Genomic DNA, 11,445 nt, shown 5'->3' with positions numbered 1-11,445 from the left:
ACCCTGGGCGTTGATTTCGTCCAATTCCGAGAATATTTCCTTACTAGGATTTCTGAAACCAAAAACAGCAGAAAACAGCAACTGGCACTTCGGCATCTTGTTAATAGGTTAGTTCCAGAAAATGCACAAATATGACATAAAGTGTGCATAAAACATGTAGATATCATCAATAATGTGGTATGGAACATAAAAAATTATCGATACGTCGGAGACGTATCAGCATCCCCAAGCTTAGTTTCTGCTCGTCCCGAGCAGGTAAACGATAAACAAAGATAATTTCTGGAGTGACATGCCATCATAACCTTGATCATACTATTGTAAGCATATGTAATGAATGCAGCGATCCAAACAATGTAAATGACATGAGTAAACAAATGAATCATATAGCAAAGACTTTTCATGAATAGTGTCACGCCCCAAGCCACGGCCTAGGAGAATGACAGCCGCCGTATACTTATGATTTGAAGGAACCATAAGCATACAAGGCTAAATAGTGAAATATCACTGACAAATGCCAAGCAAGTCTCCACTTTATTCATTATCAAATATTACAAGTACAACTTATTTATTACAACACTAGTGATATTTTCTTCTATTAATATCTCGCTCCACTTCTACGCTATATGTCGTCATATGGATTTTCAGCCGTCGCCACTTGATCCTAAAATTGATCTGCGCATACCAGATAAAAATAAAAGACTGTGAGTATGTTAAACATACTCAGCAAGAATATACAGATTTTACAGTCAATTATATCCCCATAGCTCAGCAGGGTGCGATATGCACTCATAGTGACTAAACGCCCTTTGGCATAAACTAAGCAACACCAACATCCATATCCTCCTTAATATATATTAAAACTTAAGTTTTAGTTAAGCCTCTGCAGAGTATCAGCAAATCAATTGTCATAATCCCACCTCGTGATAGTATCGATCTCTGAGAATCACGTCGTCGAGTCCCCTACTTGTGTGGGCCTTCCCATCCGGGCCTGCCATCCCACACCTTTCAGGTATCGACCGTCTCAGGCTGGATACACCACACTTTTCATGATTATGACCAACCAATTTGTTGATATATGATCCCATATTTTATCTTGCTTGACCAATATGCAACTATTAAAATATGCTAAAAATGCAAAAGAAATAACTCTACCGATATAGAGATATAGCAAACAATACACATATAAGCATCGCAACCAAATAAATCAATCTAGGGAATACAAAGCAGACAAGAACATTCTGGTATACGCAGCTTGCCTTGAGTCTCCTCGTTGATTAAACTTGTGCCGCTCCTGGACCTAGTCATATTACATAGTCTATAAGTTTTGGTAAATGTACCACACTTCTCCTTAAGTACACGTATGGTTCACGTAAGAGCTAGTCATCCTGATGTTTATTTCAGTTCTTTGTCACTGTTCATGTTCCAAGTATATACATGCATAGCCTGTCTAATTTATTTTATCAGATCATGTATGTTAAATCCCAGTAATTAAATTCAGAGGACAGACTGAGTAGTGTTAGCCCTTAATCCAGTATACAGGTGAAAATATTATTTAGCTAGTTTGGTCCGAACCAGTGGGAAGCAGGTGGACATTTGTATTCGTGCTTTTGTATAGAAATATGACTCGGTGGATCATTTAGCTTGGATGGAGGAATTTACTAAGAGATCAGCTTGGACATAAATAACAACTTACCTCTGATCGCCCTCTCTAGAACACCTTAAAATATTTCCACACAGCTTCCTTCTTCTATCTTCTAAGAACGAATATTGTTGTCTAATCCCAGGAGCAGAAGCAGAGCTTTCCCTATGGATGGAACCGAAAGAAATGGAGAGAGGCTAGCTTGATGGTGAGATGGCAGAGATGCTCCAACGGGAGGTGTATTTATAGTGTACTTCTACACTGTTGGGACTTGGGAGCAGATAAAGATCAGCCGAGGGAAGCTTGGCCCCTAAGGGATTAAAGATAAGAACGGAAGAAGGATAGCTTGGGCAGTGCACTTCTCCGGATAGAAATAGTAGATATTTTGGTCCAAGCAATAGACAACTAACGACTGAGGCGGTAGTAAAATATCTGGGAATCTTACCTATAGCTCCCTGTTGTTATGTTATTTTGGTTCTCCTCAGCAAATTACTTTAAAAAAAATACTTATTGTCATTATTTAAATTCATAACTGTTACGCGAGTGGTGAAATTTAAACAAGCAAAACTTTGGGTCATAACAAATAGTACTTCAAGACAAGCATCAATAAGTCTTGCATAAGAGTTAACTCATAAAGCAATAATTCATAGTAGAGGCATTGAAGCAACACAAAGGAAGATTAAGTTTCAGCGGTTGCCTTCAACTTATAACATGAATATCTCATGGATAGTTGTCAATGCAAAGTAATATAACAAGTGCAATATGCAAGTATGTAGGAATCAATGCACAGTTCACACAAGTGTTTGCTTCTTGGGGTGGAGAGAGATAGGTGAACTGACTCAACAATAAAAGTAAAAGAATAGTCCTTCAAAGAGGAAAGCATCGATTGCTATATTTGTGCTAGAGCTTTGATTTTGAAAACAAGAAACAATTTTGTCAACGGTAGTAATAAAGCATATGTGTTATGTAGATTATATCTTACAAGTTGCAAGCCTCATGCATAGTATACTAATAGTGCCCGCACCTTGTCCTAATTAGCTCGGATTACCTGGATTATCATCGCAATGCACATGTTTTAACCAAGTGTCACAAAGGGGTACCTCTATGCCGCCTGTACAAAGGTCTAAGGAGAAAGCTCGCATCGGATTTCTCGCTATTGATTATTCTCAACTTAGACATCCATACCGGGACAACATAGACAACAGATAATGGACTCCTCTTTCATGCATAAGCATGTAGCAACAATTAATTTTCTCATATGAGATTGAGGATATATGTCCAAAACTGAAACTTCCACCATGGATCATGGCTTTAGTTAGCGGCCCAATGTTCTTCTCTAACATTATGCAATGCTCTAACCATTTTGGTGGTAAATCTCCCTTACTTCAGACAAGACGGACATGCATAGCAACTCACATGATATTCAACAAAGAGTAGTTGATGGCGTCCCCAGGAACATGGTTATCGCACAACAAGCAACTTAATAAGAGATAAAGTGCATAAGTACATATTCAATACCACAACAGTTTTAGGCTATTTGTCCCATGAGCTATATATTGTAAAGGTAGAGGATAGAAATTTTAAAGGTAGCACTCAAGCAATTTACTTTGGAATGGCGGAGAAATACCATGTAGTAGGTAGGTATGGTGGACACAAATGGCATAGTGGTTGGCTCAAGTATTTTGGATGCATGAGAAGTATTCCCTCTCGATACAAGGTTTAGGCTAGCAAGGCTATTTGAAACAAACACAAGGATGAAGCGGTGCATTAAAACTCACATAAAAGACATATTGTAAACATTATAAGACTCTACACCGTCTTCCTTGTTGTTCAAACTCAATACTAGAAATTATCTAGACTTTAGAGAGACCAAATATACAAACCAAATTTTAGCATGCTCTATGTATTTCTTCATTAATAGGTGAAAAGTATATGATGCAAGAGCTTAAACATGAGCACAACAATTGCCAAGTATCACATTATCCAAGACATTATAGCAATTACTACATGTATCATTTTCCAATTCCAACCATATAACAATTTAACGAAGAAGAAACTTCGCCATGAATATTATGAGTAAAGCCTAAGGACATACTTGTCCATATGCAACAGCGGAGCGTGTCTCTCTCCCACACAATGAATGCTAGGATCCATTTTATTCAAACAAAACAAAAACAAAAACAAACCGACGCTCCAAGCAAAGCACATAAGATGTGACGGAATAAAAATATAGTTTCAGGGGAGGAACCTGATAATGTTGTCGATGAAGAAGGGGATGCCTTGGGCATCCCCAAGCTTAGACGCTTGAGTCTTCTTGATATATGCAGGGGTGAACCACCGGGGCATCCCCAAGCTTAGAGCTTTCACTCTCCTTGATCATGTTGTATCATCTCCCTCTGTTGATCCTTGAAAACTTCCTCCACACCAAACTCAAAACAACTCATTAGAGGGTTAGTGCACAATCAAAATATACATGTTCAGAGGTGACACAATCATTCTTAACACTTCTAGACATTGCCAAAGCTACTGAAAGTCAATGGAATCGAAATATCCATCGAACATATCAAAACAGGCAATGTGAAATAAAAGGCAGAATCTGTCAAAACAGAACAGTTCGTATTGACGAATTTTATTGAGGCACCAGACTTGCTCAAATGAAAATGCTCAAATTGAATGAAAGTTGCGTACATATCTGAGGATCACTCACGTAAATTGGCATAATTTTCTAAGTTACCTACAGAGACCTTTGCCCAGATTCGTGACAGCAAAGAAATCTGTTTCTGCGCAGTAATCCAAATCTAGTATGAACCTTGCTATCAACGACTTTACTTGGCACAATAAAACACTAAACTAAGATAAGGAGAGGTTGATACAGTAGTAAACAACTTCAAAGACACAAAATAAAAACAAAATACTGTAGTAAAAAGCATGGGTTGTCTCTCATAAGCGCTTTTCTTTAACGCCTTTCAGCTAGGCGCAGAAAGTGTATATCAAGTATTATCAAAAGATGGTGCATCTACAGCGGGGTGTGGAGTTTTCTCAACCATGCATAGTATGTTGGATACATAAGTTTTAGCGTCTCCCTTTTCATTAGTCTTGGGCTTGCTACTCTCATCAAATTTTCAGGAACAAGCCAAGCATAGTTATTTTCTAGTGCATCATTCATCGCTAGGAGCTTGCATGGTATTGGTGCTTTGATCTCCCCACCATCATTAATATTATTAGTGTACCTTATTCTCCCCATATCCATTTTTTTAAGGAGACTAACAAAATTGGTATAAGAACCAAGCATATTATATTTAGCAAAGACCTTTCTAGCCTCTCTTGCTATACCACCAAATTCTCTAAGAAGGGTTTCTAAAACAAAATATTTCTTTTCCCCTTCTTCCATATCACCGAGTGTAAGAAACATGTGTTGGATTATAGGATTGAGATTAACAAATTTAGTTTCCATCATACGAACTAAAGCAGCAGCGGCAATTTCATAAGTAGGAGCAAGGTCTACCAAGTGTCTATCTTCAAAATCATCAACGGTACTAACATGGTTGAAAAATTCTTCTATATTATTTCTCCCAATTATAGACCCGCGCCCTACCGGCATGTTTTTTACGGTAAAATTAAAAGGAAACATAATGAAATAAGTAAAGTAAATGCTAGTAACTAATTTTTGTGTGTTTTCGATATAGCAAACAAGATAGTAAATAAAGTAAAACTAGCAACTAATTTTTTTGTATTTTGATTTAGTGCAGCAAACAAAGTAGTAAATAAAATAAAGCAAGACAAAAACAAAGTAAAAGAGATTGAGATGTGGAGACTCCCCTTGCAGCGTGTCTTGATCTCCCCGGCAACGGCGCCAGAAATTTGCTTGATGCGCGTGGTTGACGTATTGTCTTTTCGTTCGACACGCGTCCGTTGGGAACCCCAAGAGGAAGGTGTGATGCGCACAGCGGCAAGTTTCCCTCAGTAGAAACCAAGGTTTATCGAACCAAAGAGGGAGTCAAGAAGCACGTTGAAGGTTGATGGCGGCGAGATGTAGTGCGGCGCAACACCAGGGATTCCGGCGCCAACGTGGAACCTGCACAACACAAACCAAGTACTTTGCCCCAACGAAACAGCGAGGTTGTCAATCTCACCGGCTTGGTGTAACAAAGGATTAGATGTATAGTGTGGATGATGATTGTTTGCAGAAAATAGTAGAACAAGTATTGCAGTAGATTGTATTTCAGTATAGAGAATTGGACCGGGGTCCACAGTTCACTAGAGGTGTCTCTCCCATAAGATAAACAGCATGTTGGGTGAACAAATTACAGTTGGGCAATTGACAAATAAAGAGGGCATGACCATGCACATACATATTATGATGAGTATAGTGAGATTTAATTGGGCATTACGACAAAGTACATAGACCGCTATCCAGCATGCATCTATGCCTAAAAAGTCCACCTTCAGGTTATCATCCGAACCCCCTCCAGTATTAAGTTGCTAACAACAGACAATTGCACTAAGTATTGCGCGTAATGTAATCAGTAACTACATCCTCGAACATAGCACCAATGTTTTATCCCTAGTGGCAACAGCACATCCATAATCTTAGAGATTTCTGTCACTTCCCCAGATTCACGGAGACATGAACCCACTATCGAGCATAAATACTCCCTCTTGGAGTTAATAGCAAAAACTTGGCCAGAGCCTCTACTAATAACGGAGAGCATGCAAGATCATAAACAACACATAGATATAAATTGATAATCAACATAACATGGTATTCTCTATTCATCGGATCCCAACAAACACAACATATAGAATTACAGATAGATGATCTTGATCATGTTCGGCAGCTCACAAGACCCGACAATTAAGCACAATGAGGAGAAGACAACCATCTAGCTACTGCTATGGACCCATAGTCCAGGGGTAGACTACTCACACATCACTCCGGAGGCGACCATGGCGGCGTAGAGACTCCTCCGGGAGATGATTCCCCTCTCCGGCAGGGTGCCGGAGGCGATCTCCTGAATCCCCCGAGATGGGATTGGCGGCGGCGGCGTCTCTGGAAGGTTTTTCGTATCGTGGCTCTCGGTACTGGGGGTTTCACGACGAAGGCTATTTGTAGGCGGAAGGGTAGGTCAGGGGGCGTCGCGAGGGGCCTAGGAGACAGGTCGGCGCGGCCAAGGGTGGGGCCACGCCGCCTACCCTCCTGGCCACCTCGTGGCCCCACTTCGTTGACTCTTCGGTCTTCTGGAAGCTTCGTGGCAAAATAGGACCCTGGGCGTTGATTTCGTCCAATTCCGAGAATATTTCCTTACTAGGATTTCTGAAACCAAAAACAACAGAAAACAGCAACTGGCACTTCGGCATCTTGTTAATAGGTTAGTTCCAGAAAATGCACAAATATGACATAAAGTGTGCATAAAACATGTAGATATCATCAATAATGTGGCATGGAACATAAGAAATTATCGATACGTCAGAGACGTATCAAGCCACCATGACGCAAACGGACACGCGGACGATTTTGACCATTTCGGCTGACGCAACGTCCGTTTGAGCGTCCAAAATGCCCCGTTGAAGATGCCCTAACGGCCGTGGAGAACCCAAAAATTTCAAGAGACCGCTTCGCTCCAAATCTTCCCTCCTCTTGAGCTTCTTTTGTCCCTTCTATCGAACGGTGTTGAAAGGCAGCAGATGGGCTATTGGGCTTTCAAAATATGCGCAGATGTGTTGTATGTTAGTCTGACTTTCACTTGTTTTTATTATTTTATCACGCTAACATAATATTTGTTAGTGATATCCGGTCATACAATAATAATTTGAGGGCTGTCACGTGGTCATGTGGTTCCCACCACGGCATTCTCTCTCTATGCATATGTCACAAAGTATGTTTGTATGGTTGCATATCCAATCGAGCGATCAAGCACAGTATGACCACCAAAATCTTTAAGGGGCGATCATGGTGAGATGAGACAGTTCCACCCCGCCGCGTCCCACTTTTACATTGGCGCGCTCACCCCCCCCCCCCCCCCCCCCGCGCCCACACACAAAAACCATATGCCCACCGTTTGAATCCACCATTACCACCGCATGTCCCCGCATCATCTGACTCAGCTTGTAGTGACATAAATCATGTGCACGCGGATTGGTAGCTGTGTGTTCCCACTATCGTTACCATTACCACATGGTCCCTAAAAACATACCCCCTCCCCCATCATGTCCATGTAACGCAATCAATAGGAGAGAGGAAACATCTCAAATACAAAATTCAACAATCCCCTCCCTCCACCCATCCCTTTCAAAACACTTACCTTCATCTCCCTCCTTTGTCCTTTAATAATGTGTTTCTTCCTATTATGTGGATATTTCCTAGCTTATGCTTCCCCGCGTCTCTGTCATGCCATCCCTTTGCAAAGAAAGATCCACCAATTATTTTGACGAGGTGGTTGGATATTTGGGAGAAAACGACAAAGGGGAAAAATTCCTAGAGGATTTGTCTATCGAAAATGGAAGGGTGGAATCCTTTGATCACAACGGTTGGGAGTTTTTTACTCTTGTTAGGAGGACGGAACCAAGAGAGGGGAAATTACAAACTATTTATCACCATCCAATAAATTAAAGCCAGACGGAGGAAGAAGTAACGATTGTTGGGAGCTCAATTTTTTGAAAATCCCGCTTCACTCCAATTATCATTTGCTTTAGGGGAAAAGATAGTCGATGCTATTGTGGGTACTATTAGGCATTCATAAATCAAAATATCATATTGGAAGGTTTATAAACTTCTAAAAGGAACTACACATGCATGAATACGTAGATAAGCTAAAATTTATATGTAGATGTGCTATGATTTTCTATGAGATAGATATATTTTTGTGAGTAACACAAATAAATGTGTGCAATTGTAATAGCAAATGGTTTATACATTATCGATTGTAATATTTTTTCCTTTTTTGTAGCCTATAAACAATCACCTTTACTTACAAAATCCTATAGATACACATTTACTCCATGTGTTGTTTTCAAAAAATAAAATGTATTATAAACTATGAGTTGTGATATTTATTTGTTGTGTTTAAAAAATGGTCTAGCGAGCTCAGGATCAATCTGCGGTTTCGAGGCATATGAGAAGCAAAACTTATAATTTGTGGGCGATCATTATGGCCATCTCTCTTTCTCTCTCTCTCTTTGTATTTTACTCTCTCAAACATACATACACACATGACTGAAATTCCATTAGATACACATAAATACATACGCATGCTCGCATCCCCCACCCAACACCCACACACAGAAAAGAGCATGCATAGATACACATGCCCCCCTCCCCTGCCCTCCAAACACACACATTGTGAGCACAGGTGTGTGAAGGTGATAGCCACCCCCATAGGACACTTTTTGTGGCATGGACACCTAGGTGTCCACCTTGTCCACCTAAATATTAATGGTGGAAAACTGCATACACATTGTAGGAACATAGATAGGTAGACTTTCCTAAACTAATTTCATATTTCTACTTCATAAACCAAGATTACTGCTATTATTAAATTACAGGATTACCACTAGAAGTGTATATGTGGAACTCGATGCAGCCTTCCAACTCGTTTAGTGTGTGAACCTATAGGTTCACGCACATATAGGCATGTCCTGAGTACTTCTACCTAGATGGTAGTTCGTAGCAAGCTCTAGCAAGACGTGCCAACTCCTAAACGCATATAAAAATCATATCGAATAAATCATCAAAACATTATGTACATGACATTTCCTTTGCCTCTCGATATTCTGTCAATCTCCAAGTTGAGCACTCTTTCAGGATCTTGTGAATCATTATTTTTTACTAGGTTAACTCTTTTTTTTGCCAAAAGGAGCACCGCTAATGCATCTTTGAATCCGATAACTCCGGGGGGGGGGGGGGGGGGGTAGAGATGTCTCTCTTGTACAGATGGACAAAAATCATCTTGGGTGGCCATGTCTTGTTGCATTCTTCATGATAAACCATAAAAATACATTAATGACTGCTCAGTTTAACGTTTGATAGCACATAAGTAGATCGATTCGCATCCCAAGTCATGCGACAATCTCAATTCTAATAAAAAATTAAGTAGAGAGAAAAATATATAAATAGTCGCTATGTCTCGTCTTGGGTTAGTTCAACCCCATATGTATAACATGTGTCCACATAATTGGTTTGACACCTCCATGTCTATGACTTGAGAAACAAAGTCATCAACCAATCCATGTACTTGTCTAATTTGTGTCCTCACATGAACTCTGAATAGGGACAACTTTCTAATAACCATACAAGTAGAGAGTTTCATAAACAATTCACCTACTTTTCAATCAATACAAATTGTCTATTCTCGATATTCAAGGAACATATAAAAATTCATGGCATACCGAAATCATCTCTATAGTTTCATTTAGTGCATTATTTCTTACACACATATCATTGTAAATATGCATTTACCACTTGTTTGTACATAAGATAAGGGGTTCTTCTAGAACATGTGTATGGTATTATACTATGGAAGGGTGAGCATGGATATGGCTAACATCTTGTGTCATACATCCAAATCGAATTAGGAGATTATAGATTATCTCGGTGCTATTCATGAGGATATTCTAGAGAAGATTAAAACTATCGAGACTAAGAGTATGTACATGGACCCTGCAGAGAGAACAACTCGTCAGATAGTAAACCTAAACTTCTAAGGAGCACCACCATGGAGGTTGTGAACTAAATATGATAGATGCCATGTAGATTAGCTCAAAATCTCAATTGTAATACTAAGGATAATAGACAAGATAAGAAGGTAGTATTGTTACCAATCACGGGGACTTAACCAGGGTAAACCACTATTCCATTTTCTTTTTTACTTTTGGGAAGGCCTCGACGAGGTCTCCTATTTTTCCCAAATCGATAATACTACTACATATATCTTTGGATAGAAGATTACAGATGATTAGATCGGCAACAACTAGCACGAGTTCAAGGAAATTGGATGATCTCGTTGGAAAAAAATCATCTACATATTAATTGGGTCCTTATCTGAATCCAGGATCTCCAGGGATGATTCATTTTCCAAGGAGGGGCCAAATCTCCATTGGAAACGACATAGGGAAATTTTCTTGAAACTGTGTGTGGGAAATATGGGATGACTCGGGGAATTGAAGCCTAAATTATTGTGCATTCGGGTGTAAAACCCTCCAATTCCTCGAGCTCTCAGAATTGGAAATTGTTTTAATCATGTGAGGAGGTTCAAATATAGTGAGGAGCAAGAATGAATTGTCCATTGTGGCATCACACTTCAAGGATGTGAACCTGGTATCATCGCTGCATAAGGATGATCAGAGTTATTATCAGTGCCCCCAGCCCCGCGCAAAATTTCAAAAACAAACTCATGTAATGTTGTTTTCCCCAATTTTTCAGATTTTGTTAAAATTTAAGAAAAAATGTCCTTTGTCACAAAATTTAGGAAAAGGTAATTCATGTGGTAAAGTTTAGCCAGATCTAACCCTATTAGTCATCACCGCCGACCTAGGCACTGAAGTTACATGGGACTAGCACTCAGTACGTGTGAAGGTTTTGTACTGTGAAGACGGAATAGGAGCGATAAGACACCATTTGAAAATAAATATCTTTAGATGAGTTTCCTAGGTCAACTTAGATTCTCGCATAAACTGCCAAAGACCTTGGTGTTGGTGTTTTAGAGTTCAACGCCATAAGAACCGGTGTTGAGCTATGATACGAAGGGTTCCCAAACTATAAGGAAAGAGGGGTAAATAGCAAGAAAGCAAGAGGTTTCAACCAATAATTA

At 39.7% G+C, this 11,445-nt stretch overlaps 1 long non-coding RNA gene across 1 annotated transcript; it reads right to left on the bottom strand.

Moving 5' to 3' along the window:
• Nucleotides 1-512: 512 nt before the first annotated feature.
• On the bottom strand, nt 513-2,185 carry LOC127307888 (uncharacterized). Its single transcript, XR_007855958.1, has 2 exons — nt 1,694-2,185; nt 513-672 (listed from the first exon to the last, which is right to left on the bottom strand). It is a non-coding gene; the product is annotated as an uncharacterized lncRNA (long non-coding RNA).
• Between the last annotated feature and the right edge of the window lie 9,260 nt (nt 2,186-11,445).

Source organism: Lolium perenne, chromosome 6, assembly GCF_019359855.2.
Source record: "Lolium perenne isolate Kyuss_39 chromosome 6, Kyuss_2.0, whole genome shotgun sequence".
NCBI lineage: Eukaryota > Viridiplantae > Streptophyta > Magnoliopsida > Poales > Poaceae > Lolium > Lolium perenne.
This window is presented reverse-complemented; position numbering and strand designations above follow the sequence as displayed.